The sequence below is a fragment of the Panthera leo genome, chromosome A1, assembly GCF_018350215.1.
Source record: "Panthera leo isolate Ple1 chromosome A1, P.leo_Ple1_pat1.1, whole genome shotgun sequence".
NCBI lineage: Eukaryota > Metazoa > Chordata > Mammalia > Carnivora > Felidae > Panthera > Panthera leo.
This window is the reverse complement of record NC_056679.1, coordinates 52,550,996-52,561,046: the sequence shown is the minus strand read 5'-3', so window position 1 is coordinate 52,561,046 and position 10,051 is coordinate 52,550,996. Positions and strand designations below refer to the sequence as shown.

The window sequence follows — 10,051 nt, the reverse complement described above, 5'->3', positions numbered from 1 at the left end:
CTTAACCGCTGGAGCCACCCAGGCGCCCCATTAGAATTCCTTCTTGAAGGGTATTCAGCACAGCACCATGGATAGGTAGGCATACTAAGATGAGGTTAATGGCAATAACATAGTTAAAGACAAAAATGAACAAAACAATAGCAAAGCAAAAAAACCTTTTGCCCGTGGCATCAAAATAATTCAAGCAAATTTCGAAGATTGGGTGTTGAGCGATGCATTAACTTTATTCTACATCTTTGTGCATGGAAGTGTACACACCATTCTCACTTCTTGAAAGTCATAGCAAGGATGATCAGTCCTATCAAAAGTCATATTCTAAAAATTGATTCTATCTTTAAAATAAAACTGATAAAAGAAAGAATTAGAACTAAAGGAAATCAACCCCATAACGATGAGTGATGCTGACTGACTGATAGACGTTAACAAAAGGAAAGGGAAAAAGAAATCTACAATACAGATTCCGCTTTAATTAGTCTCAAAGGTTTTTGTTGGGTTGGTTTTGTTTGTAGAGCAAAACGGAATATTGCATTCTTTATGTGGTTAAGTTTATGAAACTCCACCTTACCTGACGTTTGGTTTTTTGTTTGTTTTGTCCCCTGCTAAAGCCAAAATGGGAGAACCTCAAATATTTTAGAATAGATTTTGGCAATTGTTTTACTGCTTTTAAAAAATCCTATAAGGATAAATCTCCCCACAGAAGTTAATCTTTGAATCCCAGACCAATTAAGTGTTTTGCTGAGTTTAAGCCACAATAGTTTTGGACTTCAGGAAAATGTTAATACTAGCACTAAAATTTATTCTGTTAATTGCTCTAATAATCAATAAGTAATTTTCATTCTAAACTAGGTTCTCTATGTGACTTAAATAAACCAACCAAAGATCATTTACATCTCAATAACAATTCCTAATAATGTCACATCATTAAATTCCGCCCTGGTTCTCAATAATGTCAGTTAGTGACCAATAAATGGACTTATTACCTTGGTCAGGTCCTCAGGGGCATAAAGTGAACCAATGGGTGAAGGATTTTCCTGTTGTACCATGATACCAAGTGAACCCTCTTCTCCTGGGACTTTTCCCATGATCTAGTTGCAGACTGGCATTTTTCTTTTCATTTTCTCTCTCTCCCTCTTTCCTCTTCCTCCTTTTCTCTCCTCTCTCTCACATCTTCTTTCTCTCTCTCTCTCTCTCCCTCTCTTCCTTTCCTTCCTTCCATGTTTGCTTTCAAATAGAATAGTTTTGATCCTACCATTGGCAAAAGATTCATAAAAGGAAGAATCCTCTGCCTTCTGCTGCTCATTGCATATGACCAATAGAAAGAGCAAATCACTTTCTGAGAACCTCTGTACATTGGGTCCTTTACACTGAAAAAATAAGAGGGAGTAGATATTTGGGAATTATCTACGCATCTAGTTTAATATAGATATTCTACTTGGACATTATTTCTAAGAGAAATATTTTGGGCCTGTGTTTCCAGTTTAGTTATTTATATTGGCCAAATTAAATAGTCACTAGTTTCTTCAACCTGTGCTGTATAGTTGGCAATGATGTAAAATTCACCGTGTACCAGTAAAGAGGGTCCATATGGCTCAAAATGTGTATAACTGAAATAGTGAAAATCATAACTACTTTGAAATACATTTTTAACAATGCTTTTGTGATACCAATACACTTGCTGAAGATATTGAAATTTTTATGTTAATTAAACAACCCCTAACCACTCCGTACATTTCAGATATGTACACTTTGTAATTACCTCCATTATTGAAATAGCCGGCTTGATTTATCCTTGCCACAGTAACATTGTAGCTTCTGTTATTTTTGTCTTTGGAAAAACATAGGTCCCAGCGAGGGAATATAAAACTATTACTGTAAATTAAATATTAAAGCTAACTTATTTTTGCATAAGAATGCTGTCAAATAATGGTAATAACTGTTGCTAAGATAGAAACTATTTTTTGGCCTTTTTTTTTTGGAAGCACAAATTAAAATCCAATTTTCAGTTCTTTTGGTAAATTGCATGTAGTTAGTGTGTATAGTTTTACTGATGGTAGTAGCTTAAGGGGGAGCTATTATAGTCTTAGTTTAGCGATTAAGAAATACAACATTTGTTGAAGGGCTAGGCCTTTTAGTCTAGAATGGATTAGCACTTGATCCTTCCTTAAGCATTTTTATACAGGAGTGCATTATCCTTGGAGCCACCCTGGGCTCCATGCCTCATTAGCTTGGGTGTTAGATAAATCAAAGGCAGCCTCGGAGACAAAGATAAGCAAACTGCAGGCCAGCAAGATGATGATGTATGGATCCAGGAGGCTAATAGGAAAGTATTGACAGGAAAATGGTGTGCTTATCCTGCAATCACTGCATATTGCAATGAGAGCTCCCAAAAGCAGATGGGATACACTTCAGGGAATGTGCAGCTACAAGACTGTTAGGCAGAAATGGAGCCTGTGTTTTAAATTCTAACAAGAACTTAGTTTCTTTTCAGCAGCAATTCAAATGTATTAGAACATGTAAGGGCATGGGCCACAGCAAAAAGAGTTAATCCCACTTCAGAAGAGCAAGTACTGGAATTATATCCATTCCAGAAGAGTTTTTTTCTCGCCGATATAATCTTTATGTAGCAAAGAATAAACACTTGCTTGTGCTTTCTGTGATTATATCTGCTCTATCAGTCTTTAGTACACCATGAAATTTGCTTCCAGATACTTCTGCAAGAATCAAAATGAACACCACCTGAGAAATTTTGACATGGATAAAGAAATATATATATGTGTGTATATATGTGTGTGTGTGTGTATACATACATGTATATATATACATAACGTGTTCTGTAGCTAAATGACATTTTCAGATTCTTATCTACAATCAATATCTTAAACTAAATTAGACTTTTAAGGTTATGTACAATCTTATGCTCAGAATCTTCTAGTTGTGAGGATTTTTTCACTCTTTTGGGAACCATGCATTTTGTACATTTTTAAAGCCAATTCAGCCATTTTACATTTTGTAAAATTTAAAAATGTAGTGTAAAAAAATAACAATATGCTGATCCTATCCATTAGAATCACACATTCAGAAAAACATTCATTAATACTCATTTGACCTGAGCCTATTGGGGTACTGCTGTGGGTTGAAGGTTAACTAACAGAATTGATTTTCTAAATCATGATGTACTTGTTCAATCTCTTTCTTCCCTGGCTCAAAATAGGACTCCTTGATTTACTTTAAATGATGGGATAGTCAACTGTTCTTCTGAAATAAGAGCAGCCATGAGTTCTCTGGTTCAACTCTTTTATTTGCAGGACTATGGGAACCAAACCTATTTATCCAAATGATGATCTGGCAGGTAGGAGAATTCTACAACGCCACAAAGGCCTGGGTGGTTTTTGCATGGCATACGTTCTAACTAATGCACCATGATTCTGAGGGAACTCAGTGTGCTTTAGACTCAGGACACTCTATTATAATGATAGGTGAGGATCTGATTACAGTCAGGAAGTGAGCCCGAACCACACAGATAGGGTGAGAGAAGAAATCACAGGAGGATAGCCCTGCAAATTGGGGACCATAACTTACGGTAATTGATGTGTTAATTTTGCAGTTACTGGGATGTTGCACGTCATTATCTAAAACCCTAAGACTTCCCCATATTAAAGGCACTAAGGTACTTTATCTCATATACTATACATGTGAGTTTAGCAAAACTTACTATTGGAACAGGCTGTGTATCCTAATTCATGATAGACCTTTCATTTCAGTTTCTGAGTCCCTTGTTCAAAGGCAACTAGAGACAGGTGAAGACTTTGTAGTTTAATTGCATTTTCAGGGAAGGAGCAAAAAGCCAATGAAACGCCATTGTCAAGTGTGGATTTTACAGATGAGAAAAAGGAGGTCCCCTCTACTCCCCAAGATGAAACCACTTGCCAAAGGCCAAACAATTAGTAACCATGCAGAACTAGATTCTAGGCAGGCTGACAACTAGTTCAATGGCTCTAACTTGCTTCTTCTCTAATCAGCATGGAATAGGGGGAGTGCAGAGGTAGGACATTACCATATCACAGTGACTAAAAATGAAAAAAGAAGAGGGTTATTTTCAAAAAGGAACTGAATCACAAGAGACAAACAGGGCACTAGGTACCACTAACACAATTTCATCGTTGCAAAGAAAAAGGAATGCAGAGGACCACCCCTACTCTTGCAAGAGACTGGCGAGTTAGAAAGTTTGCCTCACTGTGTCACCTAAGCCAAAGACCCTTAGGAGCTCTTGGTTTGAAGGGGGGAAACTTTGTCTCCCCTATTTTTCCCCAACCTGAACTAGTGACCCACTTACTCTGCCTTTTGGTACTTAATTCCACATTTTCCATCCTTTTCTTCCAGGAATTTCTGAGTTAACATCTTTCTTAAAATAAGCATCAGAACTATTTTGCTAAATGTGAAGGAGATTATAAAAATCTTCCAGATAAAAAGGATTATAAATAAATCAGTTTATCATATAATTCAGTGCAATACAATCACTATAAAAATATAAAAGAAAATGCCAATTGGTTTACTTCCCTTTAAATCATCATTCCTAAAAACTGCACTATGTTAGACTCAGAGAAAGGTCATGTGTTTTCAATTTCCGCTCTTAAAGTTTTTCTATCTTTGGCTAGAGGCATGTTTTTCTCTCTTCTCTCTCTCTCTCTCTCTCTCTCTCTGTCTCTGTCTCTCCACCACCACCCCAACTTTAAGAGAAGAAATGGTCAAGTGGAACATCAGAATTCACTGCAGGGGAGCCTGGGTGTCTCACTCCCTTAATCATCCAACTTGGGCTTAGGTCATGATTTCATGGTTCCTGAGTTCAAACCCCACATCTGGCTCTGTGCTGACAGCTCAGAGCCTGGAGCCTGCTTTGGATTCTACGTTTCCCTCTCTGCCCCTTTCCTGCTCGTGCTCTCTCTCTCTCTCTCTCAAAAATGAACAAACATTAAAAAATTAAAAAAAAAAATTCACTGCAGATAGCTAGTCAGGTTCTCAGTTCAATGGTAACTTTAAGAATAATACACAGGGGCACCTGGGTGGCTCAGTCATTGAGGGTCCGAGTCTTGATTTCAGCTCCAGTGGTGATCCCAGGCTTGTGGGATCAAGCCCCATGTCCGGCTCCACACTGGGTGTGGAACTCGTTTGAGATTCTCTCTCTCTCTCTCTCTCTCTCTCTCTGTCTCCCCCTACCTCTCCCCTGCTTGTTCATGCTCTCTCTCCCTCTCAAAATAAATAAACGAACATTTTTTTAAAAAAAGAATAATATATAAACGCATCGCACACGAGGATTTTAAATTCATACCGAACGGTGTCATCTGTTACATCCTAGAAATTACCCAGACATGATTTTTAAAATTACAACCAGAAACGAATACAAAACTCCTATCAAGCCTGCAGTGCCGTTGCTCAGAAAGGAGCCCCTTCGCCACTCCTTAGGAGGCTGCTAGCAAATCAGACATGCAAAGAAACAAATTCGGGTTCGCGAAGGCACGCTGTTAGGACCGCGAGCAGACTCCCCTAAGTGCGCTGCCTAATCACGCCTAACGCCTTCAGTTTGCCGCGGTGGTAACTGCCATTTATTTCCTTCTCCAGACCAGCCCTGCAAAGTCCCCATTGGCCGAGGGGCGCCCTTCATCATGTTCTGCCTTTGTTCTGGGGTCCCGGCTGCTTTCTCGGCGCTGCCCATTAGCCCGGGGAGCATTGTGATTAATGCACGCGCTCCCTGCCCCGGCCGCCAGGCCGGCCTGTGGCGGCTCCCCCGGCAGGGCCCGCGCGGTCGCCGCTGTCACTGCGCCTTTAACTGCCTTCCCTTCATCCGCCCGCCCCGCCGCCCGCAGCTGGGCCTCCCGGTGGCCTGGCCGACCGCCTCCTGCACCCTGGGACTCGGGCTGGGTGCGTTCATTACTCATCGGTGACAATAACCCATCGAGTAAGATGTAGAACTCAATTCCAGCAGAAAGACCTATAATATCGGAGTCAGGAGGTTATCGCTGGGGGACCTGCACCTTGCTCCTCGCCTCTCTTATCGAGAGCTTTACAGCCTCTGCTGGGGCCAGCATCTTGTAAAGCTGAGGGCGGCAGATTTGGCCTCAGATTAGCATACATCTTCCTAAGTGGTACTACATTTAATTAAAAAGTAGGCCTTAGTTAATTTTTTTCCCCTTACTGTAGTGTAAGGAAAAGAGGAGATGGACGTCGTGAAATGTGGGTTGACTGCGGAGAGGGAAGGCAAGGCGGGTCTCCTCCACACTTGTGCCCCTGCTCTTCCTAACCCTTCCCTTCCTGCAGAGGCAATTACTCACGGGGGCCTGGGAGTCCTCCCCGCATCCCAGGATGCTTGTCCCAAACCGGAAAGATACCAGGCGACACCTGGTGCCGACCCCCGCGATAGAGATTTTGCACCTGTGCTGTCAAACCCCCTGTCACTTCGCTCTGGCCATTTATATTTTCCTTGGAGCTCCTCGCTACAGTTGTGATGCGAGCATCACTGAGTGGACCATGGGCCACTTCCGGGGAAACTCCGATTTGATGACAATTGGAAACTTAAAGAGCCCAAGTGCAAAAGAGTGGGATCACTAGAGGGAGGGACGTCCCTGGAATGTGTCTTTTTATCATTTAATCATCTTCTGGAACCATTTGTCTCACAACCTTCAAAGGAAACTATAAGACTCACTTCGGATTCATTACATTAAACAGATATTCAGCCAATGGTAATAATTAACCAGAAATAAGAAAAGATTCATTGCACTTGGTAAGAAAATTCAGGTCATGACCACACTATCATTGAAAACCAATCATGCAATTGGAAACTAGAAACTTTAAAAGTCTTTTTTAGTGATTTCAGAAGACTTTTCATTCACAGGTAATATTGCAGAACCAAATTTAGCACACTGGGGAAATATGAAAAAAATGACTAACGGTAATTTAATTAGGAATGGCTTAAGAAAGAGTAAAACTAAGCAAAACAATATAAACAGAGGGTATGTTTATGTTAGTATAATGATAGTTTTGTATATCTTTTCTAAATACGATCCCCAAATCAACTTCCTGAAATTTTGCAAGAGTTTAACCTAAATTTTCAGGAATATACTCTTTTCTAATCAACGTAGTCTTCCAGACAACACAGATTTGCTGTTTTCTGATTCCACCCTTTATATCATTTCACGATTTTTCAACTTCTCCTACTGTCACTTCCACCCATTCAAGCCTGTGCCACTTTCATTAGAAATACCTTAAAATATGTAACAGAAGTCACCATTACTCCCATGACTCTCCCTCTTAGAAAGAGAATTTCAGAAAGCATACAGATATTTGCTATTTACAGCTGTTATCTTTTTTAAAAATGTAGTTGCTATTTGGGAAAGTCTGAATTTAAAAATCTCAGGGAAGTCTTCTCAGAACCTATAAAGTCACCATACATTGCAATAGCCTAAGAGGAGTATTACTTATTTCTCAAATATATTCAACTGTGGAGTCCTTTTCAGGTAGCATCTGTGAGGGGTAGCTTCTCATAGAAAACACTTCGAGAGCCCTGTACCTTCACTTTTCCTGGATGGCATATTAGGGGACGTGTTAATATTGCAACTTCTCATTGAGGGTCATGAGGTGGGAGGCAGGACGACATAGTAAAGGCAAATGCAATAAACTATGCACAACTTTTAGTGTACTTCTGGGCCCCTAGAAGATGGTATTGGTTATCATCACTATAGAAAGTCACCTTCTCCCGGTGCCTGGGTGGTTCAGTCGGTTAAGCATGTGACTCTTGATTTCAGCTCAGGTCATGATCTCTCAGTTCGTATGTTCAAGCCCTGCATCAGGCTCTGTGCTGACAGCACGAAGCCTGCTTGGGAATTCTCTGCCTTATCTCTCTCTCTCTCTCTCTCTCTCTCTCTCTCTCTCTCTCAAAAATAAATAAATAAACATTTTTAAAAAGTCACCTTCTCTCTGATGCCTTCTGCGACTGCCCCAGGCAGAATGCTTACCTCCCCCTGGCTTCCCCAGCACTCAGTGTATGTCTCTATCAGAGCAGTTATTAATTGCTTTTTGATAATCACTTTACATAAGTGTCTGCTTGCTTCTTAGGAGAGGACCATCTCCACTTCCCAGAGCTGTATCGGGCACACGGTTGGCATTAATGGAAGTCTGCTAAGGGAATGAATTAGCCAGTGACTAAAATTTTATTCATCTTTGCATACAAAAATAGAGACTATTCCTAAATATACAACACAGTCAAGACCTGCCCTCTATCACCTCCAGGAAACCAAGGGCAATTCAATCATATAACAAAATGGTATCAATAACTATATCGACTGTGTATTAAGGCTATTTTGTGCTGGGCATCGTGCTAGATACTTTTACATACATTATCTTCCTAATTGTCATAACAGCTCTCTGAAGTATAAATTGTTATCTCCGCTGGATAAATGAGAAAACTGAGCTGGAGCGGTAAAAGAGGATGCCTGGAGTTGAGCAAGGAGTTTGAATCCAGGCTGGCCCGAATCCAAATTCGTAAGTTGGCTACTCTTTTGTGATTCTTTCCTCTGTCCCTAGATGGGTCTTCACTTGCAGAAAGGAATGAAAGAAGAAAGGAAGAAGGAGGGAGGGAGGGAGGAAAGGAGGAAGAGAAGAAAGAAGGCACCATTCACCTGACCTTATTTAACCATCCGGTGGGAGACACTGGAGTACGGTGGAAAGTCGCCAGGTTTTAATATCAACTGCTTTGTCTTTGTAAGACAAATCGGTATCTCTACGCGTCAGTTTTCTGATTATACACAGACATTATAACATTTAATTGTTTTGTCAGCCAAATGTAAAAAATCAAGTGTGATACTTGGTAAACTCTCAAAAGATGATATGATCATGACATATTTTCCTCCTTCCTTTCAGAGCCACACCTTCTGAACGAGAGGCTGCGCCTGATGCCTTCGGGTCTCTTCTCCCCACTCACTCTCTGGTCCCTTTTGATTTCTTCTGAGACCATCTACCTTAATTGGCTTTATCAGATTCCACCACTGAACTTCTAGTTGTCAAGGCCAGTACTCTTTTGTCAATTCTTATTTTCATGTCTTCTGTAATATTTACAACTGATTTAACATAATGTTTTTTAAAATTTTTTTAATGTTTATTTTATTTTTGAGAGAGAGAGAGACAGAACATGAGCAGGGGAGGGGCAGAGAGAGAGGGAGACACAGAATCCGAAGCAGGCTCCAGGCCCTAAGCTGTCAGCACAGAGCTGGTCGTGGGGCTCAATCTCACGAATTCGAGATCATGACCTGAGCCGAAGTCAGATGCTTAACAGACTGAGCCACCCAGATGACCCGATTTAACATAATGTTTACTAAGGATTTTCCCACTTAAGAAGTAATCCTATTCACTATAATTTTAAAATTATAAGAAAAATATACAGAAGAAATTAAAATCACTGATATGTTCACTATTTAAAAATAAAGCTATTAATATTTGGTTTACTTCCTTCAATTATTTTAATTGTGCCTATACTATATGTATTTAAATTTGGGATAACACTATGTAGAAAGTTTGAATCTATGTATATTAACACCATTACATAACAATTAACCCATGTATTTAATTTTTTTTTTAGCCCAACTTTTCATAGCTTGTACCACAATTTGACTCTTCTCATTCTATGTAGAATATCAGTATTATGATAAACATTCTTACATATGAACATTTCACTGAATGGAATATAGTACTGAAAATAAAAATATATTAAGTGGAGGTGGTGGGTACGTGGGAAATCTCTGTACCAATTACTCAATTTTACTGTGAACCTAAAACTGCTCTAAATAAATAAAACCTCTAGAAATATATATATGAACATTTTAAAATTGTTAATATGTTATTAAGTTGCTTTCCAGAAAACATAAACCTCTGTTGTCCAATGTGATAACAAGTAGCCACATCTGGCTACTTGAATTTAAATTTTTTATAAAAGAATTTACAATGACACTAGCTTCTCAATGACACTAGCCAGGTATCAAGTGCTTTCATCCCAGAAAGTTCTGTT

The 10,051-nt window shown here is 39.6% G+C and overlaps 1 long non-coding RNA gene across 1 annotated transcript; it reads left to right on the top strand.

Annotated features, from left to right (window-relative positions):
• Positions 1-5,866: 5,866 nt before the first annotated feature.
• LOC122199307 lies at positions 5,867-9,056 on the top strand. The gene is made up of 3 exons (XR_006193457.1): positions 5,867-5,953; positions 8,412-8,532; positions 8,911-9,056. It is a non-coding gene; the product is annotated as an uncharacterized LOC122199307 (long non-coding RNA).
• Positions 9,057-10,051: the final 995 nt, after the last annotated feature.